Source organism: Somniosus microcephalus, chromosome 4 (assembly GCF_052327205.1).
Source record: "Somniosus microcephalus isolate GS21.2 chromosome 4, FLI_Smic_1.0, whole genome shotgun sequence".
In the NCBI taxonomy this organism is placed as follows: domain Eukaryota; kingdom Metazoa; phylum Chordata; class Chondrichthyes; order Squaliformes; family Somniosidae; genus Somniosus; species Somniosus microcephalus.
In genome coordinates this window covers 161497758-161522553 of record NC_140990.1, presented here as the reverse complement: position 1 = coordinate 161522553, position 24796 = coordinate 161497758, and the positions used below count along the sequence as shown (strand labels likewise).

The 24796-nt window shown below is 45.3% G+C and overlaps 1 pseudogene; it reads right to left on the bottom strand.

The window, feature by feature from the left end:
• Window positions 1–24796, bottom strand: part of LOC147119964 (uncharacterized) — a 1277156-nt pseudogene that overhangs the window by 409738 nt on the left and 842622 nt on the right.

Below are 24796 nucleotides of genomic sequence, written 5' to 3'. Positions count from 1 at the left end.
CGTTGTGCATCACCGCCCAAGACAAATTTCTAGGCCTCAGTCTTTTCTGATAGATATAACATCTTAGTTCTGGTACCTTCCTTGTAAATCTTTTTTGCATCTTCTCCAGTGCCTCTATATCCTTTATTATAATATGGAGACCAGAACTGTGCACAGTACTCTAAGTGTGGTCTAACCAAAGTCCTACACAAGTTTAACATAATCTCACTGCTTTTCAATTCTATCCCTCTAGAAAAGAACCCTAGTGCTTTGCTTTTTTATGACCTTATTAACCTGTGTCGCTACTTTTAGTGATTCGTGCATCTGTACCCTCAGATCCCTTTGCTCATCTACCCCATTTAGTCCCTTATTTTCCAAGCAGTGTGGCCTCCTTACACTTCCTACCAAAATGCACCACCTCACACTTATCTATATTGAAATTCATTTGCCAATTACACACCCAGTCAGCAAGGTTATTAATGTCTTCTTATAATTTGTCACTGTATTCTTCAGTACTGACTATACCTACCAATTTGGTAGATGTCTTTAAAATTATGAAGGGATTCGATAGCATAGACGTAGAGAAAACTTTTCCACTTGTGGGGGTTCAAAACTAGGGGCTATAAATATAAGCTAGACATTAATAAATCCAATAAGGAATTCAGAAGAAACTTCTTTACTCAGAGTGGTGAGAATGTGCAACTTGGAGTGGTTGAGGAGAACAGCAAAGATGCATTTAAGGGGAAGCTAGAGAAGTAAATTAAGGAGAAAGGAATAGAAGGATATGCTGATAGATTGAGATAAAGTAAGGTGGGACGAGGCTCGTGTGGAGCATAAACGCCGCATAGAGCTGTTGGGCTGAATGGTCTGTTTCTGTGCTGTAAATTCTATGTAGTTCTATGTAATGTAAATGTCGGATGGGCCTCTGGCCTACCCGTTCCGGTGCAGGGTGCCGGCTCCAACCTATTTCTACGCCAGTAACTGCAGCCAAGAAATTACTGTAGATACTATTTTGTGACAAACGCAATGTTTTTTATGACTTTCCTTTGCCTTCTATTTTAAAGCAGGTGGTAACCCATTTATTTAAATCTTTTAAAAATATACCAATGAGAGCACTTTAGTTATTTGCTTCTAAACTGATGTTCCTGATGATAGAGGTCACAAAAATCTCTGGAATGCGTTCAGCTTTAAAAAAAATAAGAACAGATGTTGGCCCAGATTTCCAGTCATGCTATGGAATGATGTGATGATTGAAGAGATGGAGCAGCAGAGTTCACATTGGTCTATGATATGCATGCCACGACTGAAATAAATAACTGATGCAAGAAATAGTCAGGAGAACTTTTCTATGCTGCACATGCCAACGTGGTGAAGGTCCTGTATTGTGGGACAACGGGAAGGTAGTAATAGATGTGCAAGACCTATAGTACAGGAAAAGCCATAGAGAAGCTGCCATTCAGAGGGTGCATGGACTACATGTGTGGTTCAGTTAGTTGTATGTGGGTTTTTTGAAAGTATGTTTTAATTCTCATTTTGGTCAGGTTAATTCTTAGGCCTAGAAATGTAATGGTGTTGCGCCCCTTTTGCAGGCGCAAAATGGGCAGCAAAGCGTTCAATATGGCGGGCGGATTGCTAGCGCACATTCTGAGCTGGAAGTCCACCGTCTGCTATAGTGCTATCGGCGTCCAGGGCCCACACCTGAAACCGGTGTTATGCCGTTTGCATATGCAAATAAGGGGGCCCAACACCTGTTTGATGCCTCCTTTACCAAATTGGTTTGTCCTGAATGCAGCTGACGCAGGCCAGCAGCGTTCAGGAAAATCAGGTCTACATGCTGATCACCACTCTGGATCACTTGGGCGTGGCAAATATTGCAAAACCGGGTAGGTATGATAGCCTTTTCTCATTCTGGATGAATAGACAAAAACATGAACCAATACTCTATTCCACTGGAAACAGGCACAAGCGTTCCATCTCTGTCCTCCTGTTGGCTAAGCCAAGGAGCAGCATTGGCAATGGAAGCCATGGGGCAATTTGCAGTCCAATTCTCTATGTAAAGGAACAGGATGGGGCAGCAATGAAGAGAACAGGATGTCAAATGGTGCAAAATATGGAATTAATATAGACTTCTCTGTATATATGAACTCCCGCTATCAGTACCAAGAAAAATACAACCAGGAAAGATCCCACAGAAGACAGCTTTAAATGTCAGTCAGAATTGTTCTTATTTTAAATATCTGTCATACGATTTAGTAGTACTAGTCTTTATAATTCACAGTTCATTTAGGAATGTGCTGCTATTGTACATACAGCCTTTGGCAGGGCAGACCCTTGACTTGCTGGTAGAGGAACATCCCTGAAAGAAAAGGACAAAAAGGATGATTTTTCGATTAAAATCCTGCTGCTCAAATGCACTACAGAAAACTGGCTGTATGCCAGTAACATATTTCAATTTCAGCTTTTTTTATTCTCGTTAATGAAAAACGATTATCATTTTTGTCATTTAAATTCTCTCCGCTAGCATTATCAGTGTAAAGCCAAGTTACATTAATTTTTATCCTGGTAGCTGTAAAAGAATTTTTTAATACCTATTAAGCAAACCAAAATGAATGGAGCTATAAAGAACGAGAATACAATCGTGCCCTTGGAAGGTTGCACAAGGGAAATGCTGATCAGGATGAGCAAAGATCTGCACATAGATCTGCTAACTACTGAGTATCACAGCACACCAATAACTTTGCGTATCATAACAAGTCATTAAACACACATTGTTACATTTACATGTGAAGTTAGGACAAACATAGAGATGTTCAAGTTGAAACAATTTAAGTTGACAAAGCAGTTTAAAGCTCAAACTGTTTGATATTCAAGTACATAGACTTTCAATGGATTACACGAGTCTTGGTCATGCAGAAATTATTCAAGCACTTGTGATTATCTGAGGCTAAGCTGAACGTGCATGGCAATTTGAACTTTATAGTAAATGTGAGTTATTTTGAGTGTTGTGCATGGTTATAATAATCCCAAAATAATGATGAATTAAAGTAGATTTTGGCCCGTATTTTCCGATCAAAGGCTTCCTGCGTGCGGAGGCCTTCAATCTGGAAAAAATCTACGTACTTACCTGAGGGCTCCCGAGGTCCAGACACTTCCGCTCCTGGGCCTCTCCAACTCGAAATGCACAGGGCCCACGTATTCCAGAGGCGCATGCGGTTCGCAAGTGTCCCTGGGATCACGTGGGCCATGGGGAACCAATCAAAGAAGGGAATCTCCCTTCATACACTTGACAGATAGACCTGTCAAATATATGAATGGAGATCACCCCAAAAACACAGTAAAATATTAAATAAATGTTTTTTAAAAATCACATTTTTAAAATGAGTTGAAATTACAATAAATTAAATACTTTAAACAAAATTTAAATTTTTTGAAAAATATAATTAAAGTTTTTTATGGGGCTAAAAGTAAACTTACCTTTTTTTAAAGTATTTTTAAATGATAAATGAGTGAATTTTTAAAAAACTTTTTTCAACTCTTATGCTGGTAAAAGCAGGCCTTTTACCAGGCGTAAGATTTCTAAGGGTTTTCAGCGGGTGGAGGTTCTCCAGAAAGCGGAACTCTCCCCCCGCAGAGACCCTTCTCCAGGGCAGGCGTCCGATCTGTCAAGAGCATTCTTGACAGATCGGAAATGCCGGTTTTCAACGCATGCCTGAAACCGGCATTTCCGATGTTCCTACAGGTGTGTATTCCGATCCTTACCCACCCGTAAGGTTCGGAATATACGGTCCTTTATGTCCTGGTGGCTCAGAAAATAAAACCCTTTGCTCCCAGCTATAAAACCATGACTTGGAGTGCCAGCAATAACCTACTTATCTTATTGGGTAATCTTTGTCAGTTGTTGAGCACCTTGCTAAACAAAGTGGCAAATACAACTGAAGCATTTCATTTCAGTACATACTCCCACAAAGGCAAAAACTCTACTTGTGTAGTTAAGCAACCATGGTCAACAAATGAGGTAACATACAATAGCAAATTAAAAGAAAATGCTTACACAAATGCATGGAAATTGGAAATCCAGCAGACTGGGAAAGCTATAAAAATCAGCAAAGGGATAGAGAGAAAGTAATAAGAGGTGCAAAAAGAAAATAGGAAAAAAAACTTGCAAAGGATATCAAAGCTAACAGTAAAAGTTTTAATAAATATATTAAGAGAAAGAGGCCTAGAAATTGGATAAAGCCTGGGGGCCATCGCCCAGCGCTATTTGCCTGCACCCATTCAAAGTGGTGCAGGCAGCACACAACATTTGTTCTGCCTGCTTGTTTTGCACGATTGCAGTGCTGATCTCAGAGTTAAATGTGCTGCTGATTGGCTTAACGCTCAACAGGGTGGGGGGGGGGCAATACCGGGTGCTGTCTACTGGCCAATAAAATTTGGCCTAGGCTCTCTGCCCTACTTAAAGGGGAGGTGCTTTGGTGCAGAAGCACCTCATTGTCAGTCAAAAGGAAGCCATGACCCAACAGCTGAGAGAAAGGGCTATTCGATTTTCTGATGTGACACTGGAGGCCTTGGTCCTGGGGGTTCAATGATGCCATGATGCCTCTACCCGAAGGGGGGGCAAGAGGCCTTCAAGGATGACCTCAAGAAGGATCTGGGAGGAGATCGCTTAATCCGTCACTGTGACGAGTATTGTCCCCAGGACCTGGATCCAGTGCCACAAAAAGTTTAATGGTCAAGGTGAGTGAATGCATCAGCAAATGCCATATCCCACCATCTGCACCACAAGCCTCACACACTGCTCAATGCACCGCACCCCCATCAGTCACCTACCAACAATCTCTAGCTATCACCATTCATACCTCACAATCATACTTTACTTCACCCTCACGCACTTAGCACTGCTGCAAGACTCACACCCACATCTCACATCTTGCACGCACTGGCAGCTATTCAAACATGGCAGATACATCATCCAAACACATTGTATCACACTCACTGACACACTTCCCTTTCTCTTGCAGGCCAAGGCGGCTCACAACCGGAGAGAGTACCAGCAGATGAGTGGAGGCTGTCTTGTTTTACACACTTTGTACAAAAATAATAAATTGCAGGACAACGGAGTATTACAGTTTAAACTCTTTTATGAAGCATCAGGTCTGTGATCTCAATCATACAGCACAGTGGGGACAAGATGGAGTTAGGACCCCTGGGTCTTCAAAACAATAGCAGTCCTTACAGATGCCTGCAGGCCAATGACAACTCAGCATGTGATCACATGTGAATCTAATAGGTATTCCTTACAGATGCCTGCGGGCCAATGATAATTCAATATGCAAATGTTACATCCCCTTTCTTTTAAAAGAAAAATGTTATGCATTACTTTTAAACCTTTCTTCTACCTAATGTGCTCGGTAGCATAAACATCTAAGTAAACTCAGCATTTAACTAGCACTGAAAACATCTCAACGTTTCATTAACGATGTACAGTATTTTTTTTCAGGGCAGCGATCCGCCTACACCCTTTGACAGTTCACAAGTCAAGGATAACTCTAGGCTTGACCTCTCGTCCTGACCTTGTGTGGTATGGAACTGAGCATGCTCCTGAATCGGTCAACAAATTAGGTTCAGGTAAGTATGATGTGTTTTGTGTATTGCTCTGTTCATCACACTCTGTAGAACTGATCCTCTCGTCGGAATGACGGTGTTGTTCCTTGGTGTTCAGGAGGTGCCTGCAATTGCGGCGGTACACCTGTCCTTCTGGGGTGCGGACGTGATACGATCGCTCAGTGTCAGCTGGCTGGATGACGACTGCTGGCTTCTAGTAGTCATGCTCCTGGATTCTGACGGGTTCTCCATTGTGCAGCGGTGGCAGTAGTCTAGCTGACCTGTCATAGTATCTCTTTTGGTGTTGCTGTCTCTGTACACGTTTTGCATGCACTTGCTTGCAGCTGGCGACCTCTGGCTGCAGCTGCTGGTTGGTGCTTGGAAGGATTGAGCGAAGTCTGCGGCTCATCAACAGCTGCGCTGGTGACTTGAAGTTGTCAACCGAAGTGTTGCGGTACTCAAGGAGACTGATGTAGAGGACTCTTTTGTCCGCTTTGGCTTTGTCCATGAGTGTTTTTGCAATCTGGACAGTTTTTTCAGCAAGGGCATTACTTTGAGGGTAATGTGGGCTTAATGCGACATGTGTGAAATCCCATGCCTTGGCAAACGACTCAAACTCTTTTGATTTGTATTGGGGGCCATTGTCTGAGACTAAAGTCTCTACAATGCCATGCCTGGCAAAGGCTGCCTTTAGCTTGTGGATCACAGCTACAGATGTGGTGCTGTGAAGCTTGTCCAGTTCAAAAAATCTGCTGTAGTAATCAACAGTCACTATGTAGTCCTCGTTATTCCATATGAACAGATCCGTTGCTGCGACCTGCCAGGGCCTGTCTGGCATACGGTGAGGTATCATGGGCTCTTTGACATTTGATGGGCGGCGTTCTAGACAAATGGAACATTTTCCGACAATGTCCTCAATGTGTTTGCACATTCCGGGCCAAAACATAATGTCACATGCTCTTTGTTTGCATTTTTCCATGCCCATATGTCCAGCATGAATTTTTGTCAACATCTCTTCTCTGAGACTGGTAGGAATGATGATTTTCTCCCTTTTGAAGATGATTCCGTTGATTTGTGACAGTTTGTCTTTGTGTTTCCAGAATTCAGATATGCTCTGAGGGCATTTCCTCCTTTCCTCAGGCCATCATTCATGTATGACTTTGCTCAGCAGTGTGAGCTGTGCATCTTTCTCTGTTCCTGCTTGGATCTCCTTCAGTTTTGAGTCACTCACAGGTAAGCTGTTGTACACCATGTGCACCTGCACATCCATGCCTTCACTGAGGCTGCTGTCCTGGTAGCTAAGAGACTCTCTGGAGAGCATGTCTGTGACAGGAATGTCTTTGCCTGGATGGTGAATGATTGTGAAGTCATACTTCTGTAGCTGAAGGATCATTCTCTGTAGCCTTGGTGGTGCTGCGGCTAGTGGTTTCCTCGTGATTGACTCGAGGGGCTTGTGGTCGGATTCCACAATGACTTGTCGGCCATAGACGTACTGGTGGAAACGCTTACATCCAAAGAAAATTGCATATAGCTCTTTCTCGATTTGAGCATAGTTGATTTCACTGTCTGTGAGAAATCTGGAAGCAGAGCCTTCTTGCAGTAATGCTGCGCCTAGTCCGTACTTTGACGCATCCACTTGTAGCCTGAGCTCTATGTTGGGGTCGCAGTAGGCAAGAACTGGTCCTGGTTCTCTGGTGATTAGGTCTTTCATTTTCTGAAATGCTGTGTCATGTTGTTTGCCCCACAGGAACTCATTGGATTGTTTGAGCAACTGATGCATGGGTACATTGATTTCGGAGAGGCTCGGGGCAAACTTGGCTAAGTAGTTAACCATGCCTAGTACTGTCTCTAACTCTGCGCGGTTCTTCGGCGGCTCCATCTTCTTGATGGCGGAGATTTTCTCTGGATCCGGCTTAATGCCATCAGTTGAGAGGCGATGCCCGAAATTACTGATCTTGGTGGATTCGATTATGCTTTTCTCGGGGTTGAGCCGGATACCTTTCTCCCGTGATCTTTGTAGCATCGCACGGAGGTTCCTCTCTATTCCTGCCATAGATAAGGATGTCATCTACGATTGCGACTACTCCGTCGAGGCCTTCATAGGTTTCGTCGATCTTCCGCTGGAATTCATCCTGAGCTGAGATAAGACCAAATGGTAAACGCAGAAATCAGTAGCGTCCAAATGGTGTGTTGAATGTTGTTAGCTTAGATGACTCTTCCGTGAGCTTGATAGTCCAGTATCCTGATCGTGCGTCCATTACACTGAAGTAACGTGCTCCCACTAGCTTGGGTGTGATGTCATCTGGCGTTGGTAGAGGGTAGTGAGGGCGCTTGATAGCCTTGTTCAAATCTCTGGGGTCGAGACAGACTCTGAGCTTGCCTGTACGTGGTTTCTCAACCACTACTAGCGCATTGACCCACTCTGTCGGTTCTGTTTCCCGGACGATGATTTCTGTATTCTCCATGCTCTGCAGCTCCTCCTTCAGGTGACTACGTAGAGCAAGGGGTATCCTTCTCAGTGGGCAAACCACAGGGGTTGCTGCTGGGTCAAGGTGAATAGTGCATTCACCTGGGAATAGTCCGATTCCTTTGAAAACGTCAGCAAACTCCTCCATGACTGTCTGCTTCTCAACTGGTGCTGTCAATGATAGCACTAGCTTGATGAGGTCCATGTCTAAACATGCCTTTAGACCTAGCACTGGAGGTGCCCGAGTGTCAACAATGTAAAAGTCTAACATCATGTCGCTTTCTTTGTACTTGCATTTCATCACGCATGTGCCTTTTACAATGAGCTGCTCACCCCCATAGCTGGTCAGTCTGCGTGAGGCTGTAGCTCACACTCATCCTTCAAGCTGTGACACTCACTAAGGAATTACATTAACCTGAGCTCCAGTGTCTAGTTTAAACTTAAGCTCTGTGCCCTGTTTTCCTATCTCAATATCGGCAAGGGCTTGCTCGGTCTCTGAAATCTGTTTTTTCTGTGACACAGAATCAATAAACAGTTCCTCTGCATTTGGCTCTCTATCTGGCATTTAGCTGTCACTCACTGTGTGTACTGCTTTCCGAAAACAGTCCTGCAGACTTTAGCAAAGTGGTTCCGTTTACCACATTTAGCACATCGCCTTCCTTTGGCAGGGCAGTACTCCTTTTCTCCATGCATCTTGTTTCCACAATATCCACAGTTTTTGAAGCGTTTTATGTCTATGTCGCTCATTTTTAGAACTCTAAAACACGCTCTCTGGGCTGTGTTCTTTGGTGTGTATCTATTAACTGCGTGCACTGTCTGTTCACTCGAGCTGCTCGTGGCGCCGGTTATGGTTTTCAACTGTGCTTGGGCTATCTCGTGCGATCTAGCTATGTCCATAGCTTTGTCCAGCGTTAGCCCGGACCCAACATTCAAAAGTTTCTCTCTCACTTTAGCTGAATGTATTCCAAACACGATGCGGTCTCTGACCATCTCATCTTTATCTGCATATTCACAGTCTTTTACCAGCAGTTTTAACTCAGTCACGAACTGTTCAAACGACTCACTAGCTCCTTGTACTTTCTCCTGAAACTTGTACCTAGCGAATATCGTATTTGTCTTGGGCATCACATATGATTCAAAACGGTCAAAATAACTTTTCAGTACCTTTGCTTCATCCGCAGTGAGAGACCATGTGTTAGAAATGTCTCTCCCTTTTTCTCCGATCCACAGAAGTAGGTAGCTGCATCTTTCTTCCTCCCCTTTGCTTTTCAGCGGACCCGAGAATATCAACTGCACGTGTTGCTTGAACTTGCTCCATTCTCTAGGTAAGTTCAAAGATTCCCAATTCATTTGAGGTAAGGGAGCTCCAACGATGTCCATTTCAAATCCCTGTTCTGACCCCATGTCTTGTTTTGCACACTTTGTACAAAAATAATAAATTGCAGGACAACGGAGTATTACAGTTTAAACTCTTTTATGAAGCATCAGGTCTGTGATCTCAATCATACAGCACAGTGGGGACAAGATGGAGTTAGGACCCCTGGGTCTTCAAAACAATAGCAGTCCTTACAGATACCTGCAGGCCAATGACAACTCAGCATGTGATCACATGTGAATCTAATAGGTATTCCTTACAGATGCCTGCGGGCCAATGATAATTCAATATGCAAATGTTACAGAGGCCAAGCAAGAATTGACAACCTGATGGACCTGGAGGAAGCAGTGCTAGACATCATTGGAGGGGCCGTGACAGATCCGTGGTGAGCGGAGAAGTGGAAAGCATTGCTGATGATGACAGTATGCACATACCTAATCCTTCTTTGCACATCCCACTTCCCCTCATCCCACAATCTCTTCTCACTTACAAGCTGCTGATGCCCACTAACAAGCTGCTGATGGTGTATGCATGGATATCTTACTTTACCCCCCACCCCCCCACATCCCCGCACCACAAACCGACCCTTATGCCTTTTTCCTTTCAGCTACCCAAGAACTGGAACCTGGCTAGCCTGTGCCTGAAGTTGTGGAGGAGAGGGATGGAGGAGAAGAAGAAGAAGACACATCAGCACGGCATCTGACACTCGCAGGCACCAGCTCAGAGATTGGCACTGCGCAGAATTTATAGGGTGGTACAGAGGCGGGATCTGCACATGGTTGAGTCACCAAGCACGAGTGTGCTGCAGCCAAGCCAGGGGGAAAAGGTAGCTTGGTTGCCAGCTCCTTGGTGGGCGAGTTCACACACAAGTTCTGCTGCACAGGACTCAGATAATGAGAGTGTTTGAAGACCAGGACCTCAAACCCGGCACTAAGCTCATGGTCTACAGAGCAGCAGTGATACCCGCCCTGCTGTATGCCTCAGAGACATGGACCATGTAAAGCAGGCACCTCAAAGCACTGGAGAGGTACCACCAACGCTGCCTTCGCAAGATCCTGCAAATCAATTGGCAGGATAGGCACACCAACATCAGTGTTCTTGCTCAGGCCAACATCCCCAGCATCGAAGCTTTGACCATGCTCGATCAGCTCCGATGGATGGGTCACATTGTCCGCATGCCTGATACGAGACTCCCAAAACAAGTGCTCTACTCGGAGCTCCGGCACGGCAAGAGAGCCCCAGGTGGGCAGAGGAAATGCTCCAAAGACACCCTCAAAGCCTCCTTGAAAAAGTGTAACATCCCCACCGACACCTGGGAAACCCTGGCCCAAGACTGCACAAAGTGGAGGAGAAGCATCCAGGAAGGCGGCGAACACCTCGAGTCTCTTCGCCGGGAGCAAGCGGAAGCCAAGTGCAGGCAGCGCAAGGAGCGCACATCAACCCAAGCACCCGACCCACCCGCCCCTTCAACCACAGTCTGACCCACCTGTGACAGAGACTGTAGGTCTCGCATTGGACTAATCAGTCACCTGCAAACTCATTTTTAATGTGAAAGCATGTCATCCTGGGTTCCGAGGGACGGCCTAAGAAGAAGAGAAGAATGACCTCGATGAGGCAGCCTTCAGAGGAAAGGTGATGGGCATGCACACAGAAATGCTTGGTGCAATGGCAAGCTTGCCAGAGAGCCTCTTATCAGTGTCAAGGAGCATGGAGGAGTCCGGCTCCAACATTGCACAGGGTTTTGCGCAGAGCTTCGAGCCCATGATTTCCAGATGGAAATGATGAACAATTCCATGACAGAACTTATGCACCCAAACATGATGCTGGGTGTGATAGGCGATCTCGCAGCTCCCATTGCAGCACAGGTGGAAGCGACCCAAAATCTCAGTGCTGCAGTGGAAGTGCTGACTGCTCTCCTGCATTCTCAGCTTGCTGCCATGCAAGCTCAGACTGCTGCCATCGTGGCTGGGTTTGCAAGAGTCGAAAGGGGCTTGCGGGGTGTCACAGCAGTCCAGCAATCTGTGCTCCAATGGATGGCGAGGAATGCTGAGGCACCGCCGCGGGGAGTGGCAGTGGCTCTGCAGAGCAAGAACCTGCTGTCCTCTCTCAGGGTGACAGCATTCCTACTCCCACCACTGCCACTCCGCCAGTGCCCTTGCTGCTGCCTGTCATCCAGCCAGCCCAGTCTGCTGCCGCCTATACCGAGGTAGTGCAGTCTACAGCCGGGCCTTCTAGGTCCAGAGCTGGTCGAGGTCATCCTGCAAGGCCATCTGTAGTCTCCCACACTGAAAGTCAGCAGCCTTCCACCAGCCATGCTGCAGCCACTGGGGGAGCACTTTGTAGGAGCACTAGAGTAGGAAAAGGCACACGAAAGACAGACATGAAGGGAATGTACAAGGGTGATTAGTTGACTTTGTTCTTTTGATTTGAATTTGATAAATTTATAAATTATGTTTGGAATGTGTGTTTTGTGGTGGCTCTCATTTCAGCTTTGTGCCCAGGAGGATGTTGTGATGTTCCATGACAGATGGATGTTAAGATGGGGAAATGGTGAGCAACGGGGATTTGGGGTTTCATTCACTGGAACCAGAGTCTAATGAAGTGCTCAGGGACAGCCTGTCCGGAATGGGGATGTGCTGCCTGCCTCCTCCCTTCCTCTTCCTCCTCCTCTTCCTTTTCTTCTGTGAAGGAATAAGCAATATACCTATTCAGAAAAATACACCATTCTATAAAAGAATTCTGACTTTATTAAAACATGACATACTAGGTTTGGAAATCTGGAAGCCTAACAACGGAGAAGCTGTGAACAGCATTCAGGCTATTGAGATAAGATAAGTTGTTGACACTGAATCAATAACTTTGTTGAAACAGGAGGTTGGAGGTTCCTGATAGTCTGAAGCCTGGGAAAGAACACAATGGTATACCCTGTTAAGGTGTCTTAAACCAACACTTTGGAAAGAATCACATAAAATTAAAGAAAATATGCCTTCGTAAAAATGACATCAAAAGAAACCCGGGAGACACGAGTCTGTGTTACAACCAGTTGAGGTAACTAAGAAGACAATGGTGCACCCGGTTGAGGTGTTTTTAATTTACATGTCGTAAAAAGACACAAACAGAAGACCTTGGTAAGAATGACATCAAATAGATGCACCTGCTCCATACCGTTTTTTATGATAAGCTTCGAACACCTAAGGGTGGAGACAAAATTCTTAATGCTACAAGCTGATCTAACTGTCAAAATAGCAGGGGTCAACAGAAAAATGACTAGAGATAATTAGCTTACATCAGCAGAAAACTTCAAAGGGAATACCACTGAGAAAGGGTATAAAAATTGAACTTTCAAATGGGAAGATAGATTCGCTGTAAAGGGGCAAAGCGATTCTCAGGCTTCAGAGGCAAGCTCTGTAAGTCTTCAACTCTTTGTATCTCAGGGATTAAGGTATTGTATTTGGTTTTGGAGGATATCCTGGAATAAACTAAGAACTGTAAAACTAGAGAAGTTAAGATTTGAGAATAAGGACCTTTGATAATAGAATTGTAAGTTTTTTGTATTTGGAACTGTTAATGTTGCGATTGAATCACCAACTGTAAATTACAGGTCAGTTCTTTAATAAATCTATATATTTTTAGAATTGTCTCACATAATACTTCTGTATCAAACTCGCGAACTCAATCTCTGTATGCTCTTTGGTGAGGAGTTGCAGAATTCTGGGGGAGTTTTCCAGACCCTCATAATATCCGGAACGTTACAGCCTAGCTAAACTTATTAAAAGTGCTATCTGGAGGATGGTAACATCTTCAGGTTGTTCCTTTCCTTTAGGGAGAGAAAGTCTGGACCTTTAGACCCAATTAAGCGTCTTTAGGATTCGGCACCTCAAACTTTAGTTGAAAGTGAACATCTGGGGAATACGCCTGATCTGGGGTAGCCCTAAAGGGGCTAGGACTAGTAATAATCCTTTCACTTCCTCCTTCTCCTGAGGTGGCCCCGGAACCCATGTTGGCCAGGACTGCGTGTTCATGATGGCCAAGTTGTGGAGCATGCAGCAGACCACCACGAAATGGCTCCTCCCGAGCATTCAAGGCAGCGGAACCATTGCTTGAGCTGCTCGTCTCCTTGGGGCAGCATGGTTGTCATTATATGAATGCTGGGCACGAGTGGTGGAGTTGCGGAGGGGATTCATCAGCCAGGTGCAGAGCCGATAGCCCTTGTCTCCCAGCAGCCACTCTTGGGTTTGACATGGTGACTGGAAGATTGCTGGCACACCGGACTGACAGAGGATGAAGGAATCATGACTGCTGCCAGGATACTAGGAATTCACCATGATGTGCTGGGCTTGGTCACACAACAACTGCACGTTAAGTGAGTGGTAGCCTTTGCTGTTACGGAACATCTCAGGATTGGTATACGACGCCCGCAAAGCCACATGTGTGCAGTTGATGGCACCCTGCACCATGGGGAAGACTGCTATCCTGGCAAAGCCAAATGTGCGCTCATTCTGCTTCTCTCTGTTCAGAGAAAATACAATGAAGTCCGTTCTCCTGGAGTAGAGAGCCTCTGTGACCTCCCAAATAAAGTGATGGACAGTGAATGGGAGATGTTAGCTATTTCTCCTGCTCCAGACTGGAAGGATCCAGTGGCAAAAAAATTCAGGGCCACGGTGACTTTGAAGGCCACTGGCAGAACCAAAGTTGCCCTGCTCTGAGACTGCAGGTCTGGTTGCAGGAGGTGGCGGAGTTCTGTGACCACCTCCTTGGGGAAGCAAAGCTTTCTAATACACTGCTCCTGGCTTAAGTGCAGGTTGGAGAAGTGCCCTCAGAAAACTCTAGGTGGGTAAGGTCTCTTGCTGAAAGCCCTCAATCCCCTCCTCCTCCTCCCTCTGCGAGCATCTTGTCCTCTTCACTGCCTCTGCTCCATCTCCCTCTCATGTTCGAGCGTGAGGGGAACTGCAAGTAGAACCCCCACAATTGGGAGCAAGTGGTGTGAGCAGAAGCCATTAAATGAGAAGCAAGGCATTCTCCACTTGCAGCAACACTCTGTCACCTCAGCAACTTTAAATAGCTTTAGAAATCTCCAAACAGTTGCACAAACTTAGGCAGACCCAGTAGAACTGAAAAAGCAAGTCAGCTGCAAGTTGTTGATGATCCCTTTAAATAGCACAGCTGGGGGGTCCTTCCTGCTGCTAAACACTTGGTCAGCTGGTCGTGATTAGGAGAGGGCATTAAATGGAGAGGCGACGTCCAAGATGGCAGAGCATGCATCAAATCAGCGTTGCACACTCACTGATGTCACGATCTGCCTCATCTAAAAATGTGGAGCAAGCAACGGCAACGCTATCCATCTGCCACGGGACCCGCTGGAAGTGGTTGCAAGCGAGGCGGCCACCATTTTTTCAGCAAAACCCGCCTTAACGGACAGCACTAAACCCCCGAATTTTGCGGCCAGTAAGTGGTAAAGTGGGCCCATTAAAGACAAATGCAGGTGAGACTATAATGGATAATAAAGAAATGGCAGACTTGTTAAATGAGTACTTTGTATCCATTTTCACTGTGGAGGAAGAGGACTAAATACCAGCAGTACAAGAGAACCTAAAAATAAGTCACGGCAAGGAACTTGGTGGGTTTATTGTAAGTAAAAAAAGGGTAAGGAAGAAAATAATGCAACTTAAGATGGACAAATCTCCAGGACCTGATGGTTTCCACCTGAGAGTATTAAAAGAAACAAGTGGAGGAATTGCAGATGCGTTCATCAACATTTTCCAAAGCTCTTTAGTTTCAGGAATTCTGCCTTTGGATTGGAAAATTGCAAATGTCACTCCATTATTTAAGAAGGGAGGGAGGGAAAAACCTGTTAGTTTAACATCAGTTGTGGGGAAGTTACTGGAATCTATCATCAGGGACAGAGTGGCTAAACACTTGGACGAGTATGAGCTGATCAAAGAAAGTCAGCATGAATTTGTGATGGGTGACTAATCTGGTTGAATTTTTTGCGACAGTCACTAGCATGGTGGATAGGGGAGTGTCTATGGATGTTGGCTATATGGACTTTCAGAAGGCATCTGATAAGGTTACACACAAGAGATATGGTAGGTGGTACGGTAGTGCAATAGCTATGTTAATGCACCACTAATCCAGAGGCTTGGAGAAATAATCCAAAGAACGTATTTTCAGCATGCTAGTTTGAGAATTTGAATTTGGTTTAAAAAGAAATCTGGAAATAAAATGCCTGTATCAGTAAAAATGACCATGAAGCTGTTGGATTGTCATAAAAATCCAACCAGTTCATTAATGTCCTTTAGGGAATGAAACCTGCTGTTGTTACCCGGTCTGGCCTCTATGTGACTCCAGTGCCACACTGTGGTTGACTCTTAGCTGCCCTCTGAATTGGCATAGCAAGCACTCAGCTGTATCAAACTACTACACGCAGCGGTTCAAGAAGAAGGCCCACCATCATCTTCTCAGGGCAACTAGGGATGGGCAATAAATGCCAATGATGCCCACATCCCGAGAATGTATTAAAAAAAGGAGATAACTGGCAAAAAAAAAATTGGAGGTAATGTGACATGGGTTGGTAACTGGTTAAGAAGTAGGAGACAGAGTGTTGGGATGAAGAGGCAATACTCTGATTGGTGGGATGTGACAAGTGGTGGTCCCCAGGGATCTGTTCTGTGGCCTCAGCATTTCACCATATTTATTAATGACTTGTATGAAGGAATTGAGAGTTGTATATCCCAGTTTGCAGGTGACACTAAGTTAGAAGGTGCAGTAAGTAGTGCAGATGGGAGCAGGAAGTTACAAAGGAACGTAGACAGATTAAGTGAGTGGGCAAAACTGTGGCAGATGGAGTTCAATGTGGGGAAATGTGAAGTCATCTATTTTGGATCCAAGAAAGACAAATCAACATATTTGTAATGGTGAGAGACTGGGAGCTGTGAAGGAAGAAAGGGATTTATGTGTCCATGTACACAAATCATTAAAAATGAGTGCACAGGTACAAAACATAATCAAAAAGACTAATGGAATGTTGGCCTTTATCTCAAAGGTGTTGGAATATCAAAGTGAGGAACTTATGCTTCAGTTGTACAGAGCCTTGGTCAGATCCCATCTGACATACTGCATTCAGTTTTGGGCACCGCACCTCAGGAAAGATATATTGTCCTTGGAAGGGGTATAGCGCAGAGTTTAGAAGATTGCGGGGTGATCTAATCAAAAAATGATAAAGAGCTTCAATAGTGGGGATATAGAGAAACTATTTCTTCTGGTGGGGGAATCCATAACAATTGGGCTTAATCTTAAAATTAGAGCTAGATTGTTTAGGAGTGAATCAAGAAGCAATTTTTATACAAAGGGTAATAGAAATCTGTAACTCTCTCCCCCAAATGATTATGGATTCTGGGTCAATTTGAGGAGGTAACAAGGAGGTTCGATGAGGATAGCGCATTTGATGTAGTCTACGTGGATTTTAGCAAGGCTTTTGACAAGGTGCCACATGGCAGACTGGTCAGAAAAGTTAAAGTACATGGGATCCAAGGGAAAGTGGAAAGTTGGATCCAAAATTGGTTCAGTGGCAAGAAGCAAAGGGTAATGGTCAACGGGTGTTTTTGTGACTGGAAGGCTGTTTCCAGTGAGGTTCTGCAGGGCTCAGTACTAGGCCCCTTGCTTTTTGTGGTATATATCAATGATTTAGACTTCAATGTAGGGGGCATGATTAAGAAGTTTGCAGATGATACAAAAACTGGCCATGTGGTTGATAGTGAGGATGAAATCTGTAGATGGCAGGAAGCTATCAATGAACTGGTCAGGTGGCCAGAAACTGGCAAATGGAATTCAATCCAAAGAAGTGTGAGGTAATGCATTTGGGGAAGGCTAACAAGCCAAGGGAATACACAATAAATGGTAGGACACTGAGAAGTGTAGAGGAACAGAGGGACCTTGGAGTGCATGTCCATAAATCCCTGAAGGTAGCAGGACAGGTAGATAAGGTGGTTAAGAAAGCATATGGGATACTTGCCCTTATTAGTTGAGGCATAGAATATAAGAGCAGGGAGGTTATGCTGGAACTGTATAAAACAGTAGTTAGGCCACAGCTAGAGTACTGCGTACAGTTCTGGTCACCATATTACAGGAAAGATGTGATAGCACTAGAGAGGGTATAGAGGAAATTTACGAGGATGCTGCCTGGGCTGGAGAATTTTAGCTATTAGGAAAGATTGGATAGGCTGGGTTGTTTTCTTTGGAACAGTGGAGGCTGTGGGGAGACTTGATTGAGGTGTATAAAATTATGAGGGGCCTCGATAGAGTGGATAGGAAGGACCTATTTCCATAGCAGACAGGTCAATAACCAGGGGGCATAGATTTAAAGTAATTGGTAGAAGGATAAGAGGGGAGTTGAGGAGAACTTTTTTTCACCCAGAGGGTGGTGGGGGGTCTGGAACTCACTGCCTGTGGTAGAGGCAGAAACCCTCATTGCATTTAAAAAGTACTTGGATATGCACTTGAAGTGCCGTAACCTACAAGGCTGCGGACTAAGAACTGGAAAGTGGGATTAGGCTGGATAGCTCTTTCTCGGCCGGCACAGACACGATGGGTCGAATGGCTTCCTTCTGTGCTGTAAATTTCTAAATTTCTATGAATTGAAATTTTCAAGATTGAGATCGATAGAATTTTTTGGGGTAAGGGTATTGTTGTGTATGTAATATGTATGCTACTTTGAACCTATGGACAGGACTGCACTACTTGTAGGGCGTAGTGATACGCAGTACCACTCCTGGCCATAGGGGTATAAATAGTACTGTGGGTACTGATCTCCCCTCAGTTCCCGCCTGTGGGCATGAAGTAAAGACCTACGTGTAGTCCCTACCTCCAACCAGTAAAGACCTGTTTGAGTTATACGTTTAAGTCTTTGTGTTAATTGTTCAATACAATACACATACTTAACACTGGCGATGAGTCAGGTTCTTACCCTGCGGCAGTTGAAGAGAGGTTTCAAACCTCACCACCCCACTAGAAGCGAGAGGCTTAGGACTCTGAAGCCTCCATCAGCGACTGAGCACTGGAGTGCAGCAGCCATCCTGACAGCTTCCAGCGACTGACAGAAGTCTTTCTGCAGTTTCCTTGTTCAACCTAGGTGGTGGGGTAAGCCGTGCAGCGTTGGCTGCAAAGACAGGGCTGGGGAAGTCGGAGCAGATAAGGGCCATCGATCACGATCGGAGATAAGGCCGGGCCGCCTTCAAGTGCGAGGCGCAGCGCGGGCCAGCGATCGGGACCAAAGATAAGGGCCGCACTCGGACTGAAAGGCGCGGCGGCTGCAGAAGCTCAAGGTGCGAGAGCCGCGGTGCACAGCGCGGGCTATCGATCGCACAGAAGATAAGGGCCGAGAGCCGCTTCGGTCGGGAGCCACTTCGCGATCCAGCGATCGCATCCGCTGATAAGGGCCGCACTCGGGCGATCGCGGCGAAGATAAGGGCCGCACTCGGGGGCTGAAGGGAGACGGCGTCGGGGGACGGGTGAAGACCACCAAGCGCGGGAAAACCGCCATTTTGTGGGCGGAGGACGACGGCAAGAGCGGGAAGCCGCCATCTTTGATAACAAGTAAAGAAAAGAAAATCTGAGAAATTGCAAATCTACAATGCCTAAACACGGGAATATTAGCACCTTTGATAGTGACCTCGAAGATTGGGCCATATATGTTGAAAGAGTAAAAAATTATTGTAAGGCCAATAAAATTCGTGACCAAGATAAAGCTCTAACATTATTAAATTTAATGGGTGCGAAGACATACGGGCAATTGAAACACCTGTTATCACCAGATGAACCGGCGGATAAGACGTTCGATGAGATTGTTACTGTCCTGAAAGATCATCTAAACCCCACGCCGCTGATGCTAGCGGAACGATTTAAATTTTATGACAGAAGGCAGCTACAGCATGAAAGCAATGCTGAATATTTGCTGGAATTGCGTAAATTAGCGAAATATTGCCAGTTTGGAACGGGACTGACAGATGCACTACGAGACAAATTTTTGTGTGGTTTATTTAAACAGCATACACAAAAGCGACTGCTCGAGGAGAATGAGCTGACGCTTGAGAAGGCGGTCACTATGGCAGCAGCACATGAAGCCGCAGCGAGAGGCATGGCAGTAATGCAGCTACGGTCACCGGAGCTCAGTGCACACAAATTGGGTGTGAGTTCTGGCAAATTTTATCGTTGTGGAAAGATCAGACATGATCAGAACCAGTGTTGGTTTAAAAACCAAGAATGTAGAACTTGTGGTAGGCTTGGACACATAGCTAGAGTATGCAGGTCAGGGAAGAAGACCAGCAACAAGAAGTCACCGCAAGGAAAATACGCAAAAGTACACAAGGTGGCCGAACAGGAGTCCGATTCAGACGCTAGCAGTAATGAACTGGCTGGCTTAAGCAGTATTGAACTGGCTAGCTTAAGGGTACTCAACATTGGTAAGGGTGCAGACCTCCAGACAATTTGGGTCACTCTTCAGATAGAAGGAGTCCAAGTAAAACTGGAATTGGACACTGGATCGGCATTGACGGTCATAAATAAGAAAGATTATGGAAGGTTATTCCAACATATTCCCCCACAGGATACGGAGCTCATATTGAAAACATACACGGGGCAAAGAGTGTACCCCATCGGGAAAATTGAGGTCACAGTGGTCCACAAGGGCGAAGGAAGTCAAATAATGGACTTATATGTGCTATCTGAAGGAGGTCCTCCACTACTAGGACGGGAGTGGATTAGGAAAATGAATATCGACTGGAATTTCCTACAAACAATAACGAGTGAGAACTCGGTGAACATAATCAACCCAGACTCTGGAACTGATGATGGTAAGACCAACCCGTGTGCAAAAGACAAAGTTTCAGCACAGAATTCCACTGAGATAGAGAATTCTGAGTCTGTCCAGTCTACTGACATGCACATTTCTGAGGGACACCGGGCTCGAACTCAACTCCATTTCAAACTGCAACAGCAATTAGAACAAATGATTCGCCGTTTTGAGCAAGAGATGAGTGCGACAAAAGAGTTCTTTGATATAGAGTGGGAACATCTGGAAAGACAACAGAAGCAGCTGCTGGAGCAAATGGAGCAGGAGCACACAAAACGTCTGATGTCAGAGGAGTTAACGGTCAGCCAACTCCTGCATATGCTGAAGGACAGGACTCTGAAATGGGAAAAACTTGAACACGAACTTCAATATTCAAACGAAAGGGGTTCGGAGCTCTCAAAGGTTATTGGAAGAGCTGAGGTGGCAACACAGACTGAGATGACTGCAACAGAGCAGCCCTTGGATGCCAAAAGTACGCTGACTCACGTCAACGTAGAACAACAGACCGCTGAAACAGCTGCTCCGGTAGAGGGATTGAATAGTCCGATCAATCAATCTCCAAAAGAAGTTGAAGTAGTAAAATCTCAAATGAGGTCATTAGTAAACGACTTGCTGAAAGCCCAGAAAAAGCTGGATGAAGAGGTACGCATGAAGAAGTCTCTTCAGGAAAGATGTCTGGACTTGGAACAAAAGCTGGCTAACGCCCAGCTGGGTATGGAAGAAATAGAAGACCCTCTCGCTGGCCTAGATCAGGACGACACCGAATATTACCATGACCTATTGAGTGACACTGAATATTATAGTGACCTGGTCTGCCCAACTTGTGATGAAAATTCCCAAAGTGCAGAAATCAGGATGAATCACTTAAAGTCTAAGGAACATAGGGAGATGGTGGCGCTACAGCTGGCAGCTGACAGGGGAGCCCAGAGAGTCTCTAAGAAGCAGAAAAGGAAAAGACGAAGCAGAAGATGATAACCATCTGAACCATTATCACCCCTACCAGATCACACACGTGGTCCCTCCGAACGGAGCCAAATCAGTTCGGAAGTTCAAGCCGTTAAATCCATGGAAGGACTATTGAATGAGTCACTCCAGCAACGTGAACCGACTACACCACAGAGATTGAATCTGTGAACTGTTTTCCACAGAGACTGAATCTGTGATCTGTTTTGACATGAAGTTATCTATGTATCTATGTTATTCTGTTATGTAAACCTGAAGTTATATATGTATATATGTTATTACGTTATGTTAAATGGGGAGATGACTGTAAAGCTAAGAAGGGAGGAATGTTGTGTATGTAATATGTGTGCTACTTTGAACCTATGGACAGGACTGCACTACTTGTAGGGCGTAGTGATACGCAGTACCACTCCTGGCCATAGGGGTATAAATAGTACTGTGGGTACTGATCTCCCCTCAGTTCCCGCCTGTGGGCATGAAGTAAAGACCTACGTGTAGTCCCTACCTCCAACCAGTAAAGACCTGTTTGAGTTATACGTTTAAGTCTTTGTGTTAATTGTTCAATACAATACACATACTTAACAGGTATCAAGGGATTTGGAGCTAAGGCAGGTAAATGGAGTTGAGGTACAGATCAGCCATGATCTCACTGAATGGAAGAGCAGCATTGAGGAGTCGAATGGCCTACTCTTGTTCATATGATTTCCCTTCTTGAAAATCACATATTTCACCCAGTGAGAGAGCGACAGTAGCAATCCTCATTGACGTCCTTAGTTTAGACTGTCCCTCTCCCCTGACTTATGTAAGATGTTAACTGGTGACTTTATAAGAAGTGCAATGGAGAAAACATACACTGTTTGACTGGAAGGCAGAGAATGGACTTCTCTAATGCTACTTATATCAACTCATACACATCAAATAGGCTTTGAGGAAAACTGTCCCTTTATAAAATGGAAGTAAGGGAAAGTATAATATCCCTCTCAGCAACTACTGCCACTGTATATATCCTGTCAATCATTTCCTAACAGATTAGTGTGCTTTTTTTTAAGAGCCTGGAAGAGAAGAGCTGTCTGAATCTACATGCTGCCCTTTAGCAACATCAACCACAGACAAGGGGTCAGCTTCTATATATATGCTAAAGGCACCCAACTCTACCTCTTCAGCACCTCACTGTGTCCATGTTATCATAGAATCGTTACAGTACACTCGGAGGCCATGCGGCCTGTTGAGCCCGTGCCGGTGTAAGGCTCGCAAAACTCTACAGATGCCCCCAAACCAAGAAAAGGAGAGATTTTGGACTGTTTTAAAGAATATTGGGCCAAAAGGGACCTAAAGTCAAAACCCCAGGTAGATTTGGCTATTTTAAAAGGCATGTCCAGGCCTGTGGAAAGCTGCAACAAAGGAACTGGGTTGGGCACTGTGGGACAGACAGTTTGAGTATTGGAAAAGGCCAGATTGTCTGGGAATGTTCTGGACCAACCCAGTCATTCTACATAAAGACAATAGGCCCACAGAAGGACAGTTCCCGCCAAAGGCCATCAAGAACATGAATAATACAATACATGCTACGAATCAACAAAAGGGACCCTGATCCCAGCAGGAGAAGACAATCGAACAACAGTTTAACCACTCAGAGAGGCATCCAAAGCCACTTCACACACTTAAGCCAATTTCGAAGCAATCCCGAAACCAGTTAAATAAATGGGACCAATCAAAATTAACGAGCCCGCCCAAAATCTAACAAGATTAGCAGGCTTCATTTAGTATAAACTAAAGACCTGTCTCCACAAGAAATCAGTACGATGAGTTCGATGGGTTTGATCAGTTCGATCAGTACAGTTCAGTCAGAGAGTCATATGGACAGTCAGTGAAGGTTATTCGGATGGTGTGTGAACTTGAAGGTACAGTTCATACAGACAGAGGGAGGCACAGCTCATTCGAAACACATCAGCCTCGGGACAATCAATCGACGAAAGGACAACAGGAGGAGAACGGAAGGAGTCGCGGCAACCAAGGGCCCCATGAAACAAACAACCAACTATATTACCAAAAACTAGGTAATATTGGGCCACCGCGACCAACAAGAAACCAACTCGGAAGAAACCGAAGACCTGCAAGTTTTTGCCACTCGACAAACTATTCCTGTGTTTGGTGAGCATTTCCTGGTCCTCTGGAATCCAACCTAGTTAGTGTAGTGGGATTGGGAGGGGTGAAGTATTTTGTCTATTGTCATTCTCCCTCGTATATTCCAAAGTGTTCCCCTTTTTAGAGTGATAAGATTATTGTGTTGTGTATATTTTCTTGTCTCAAATAAAAACCAAAGTTCTTGTATCAAATTCAGTTGTTTGCTGCAATTTCTTTACAACCCCCAAATAAGTCCAGGTCTAGAACCAAGGGAGTGGGAGCGATTCGAACCACTCAGGGAGTCAGAGGTGAAGCTGACCACACACACCACCCCTTACAGAATGGCGACCATGGCACGAGCTTGGCAAAAGGGATGTGATGCAGTAGACACTGTTTTTGAGGACAGAACTAAGATGGAAGAGAGGATTTCCTCTTATGTGTTCAAGAAAGTCAATATAACAAAGAAATGGGTGACCAGTCTATTGTGCGCTGAGCGTCCAGCCAAATGGACTGAGAGCAAGGATCATAAGAAGTCGGTGGAAAAGGCCATCTGGTTGGTCTGCACCCTGCAGATCCAGCTTTTCGATCAGCACATTAAAATGTTAACAGAAAAGCTGCAGGAGGCAGCCAAACTGTCTCAAGCAAGAGCTATAGCAGGGGAGGGATTATTGCAGGAATTAAACACCCAAAATCAGGAAAACTACAGATAGTAGAGAAACATAGGAACAAACAGGAATACTTTTGGTGTCAAGTCACCGAGCCAAAAAGCAATGAGTTAGTGTTAAAAGAAGAGAACGCTCGCCTAACCAGACAGTTAAAAGAACAGGAGAAGAAGTTCAGAGACGTGAAGGCAGCTTATAAAGTAGCAAACACTAGGGACTTTGAAGCGGGAGATCACGGCCCCTGTCAAGAGCAGATCAACCGTTTAAAACTTGCTCTGTCCAGGGCAAAAGGCATGGTATGCCTAGTGAGCCCGGGTGCGGCCCGGGTAGACCTGGAAGTAGAAGTAGAAACTGTTCAGACGTCACCTGTGGCACCGGGGAACAACTCGGTTGGGCAGCAGGAGGGACAAGCAATCTGTAGGGAGGACAGGGAGGAGTGCACACCACCACCACCTGTGGCGCCGGGTTTTGACTCGGTCTGGCAGCAGGGAGAAGTGGGCAAACAAATGCAGGAAAAGTCAGAGCCGGGGCCAATGTGCCCGGCTCGGCAGCAGAAGTTTGGCCCACCTGGCAGTGGTGGGGGCCTGGGGCCCCTTGAAAGCCAATTCATGATTCCCCATGGAACCCAACAGCTTAGGGCTATGGTAAGCCACCTGAGCAAACTCACACAAAAGGGAGACCCCTCAGTCCACTTCATGGAAGTGGAATAAGCAGCAGGCATTAATGAGTGTGATGACTCAGAGATGGCCAAGATGCTTCTGTTCACCTTAGATGGCAAG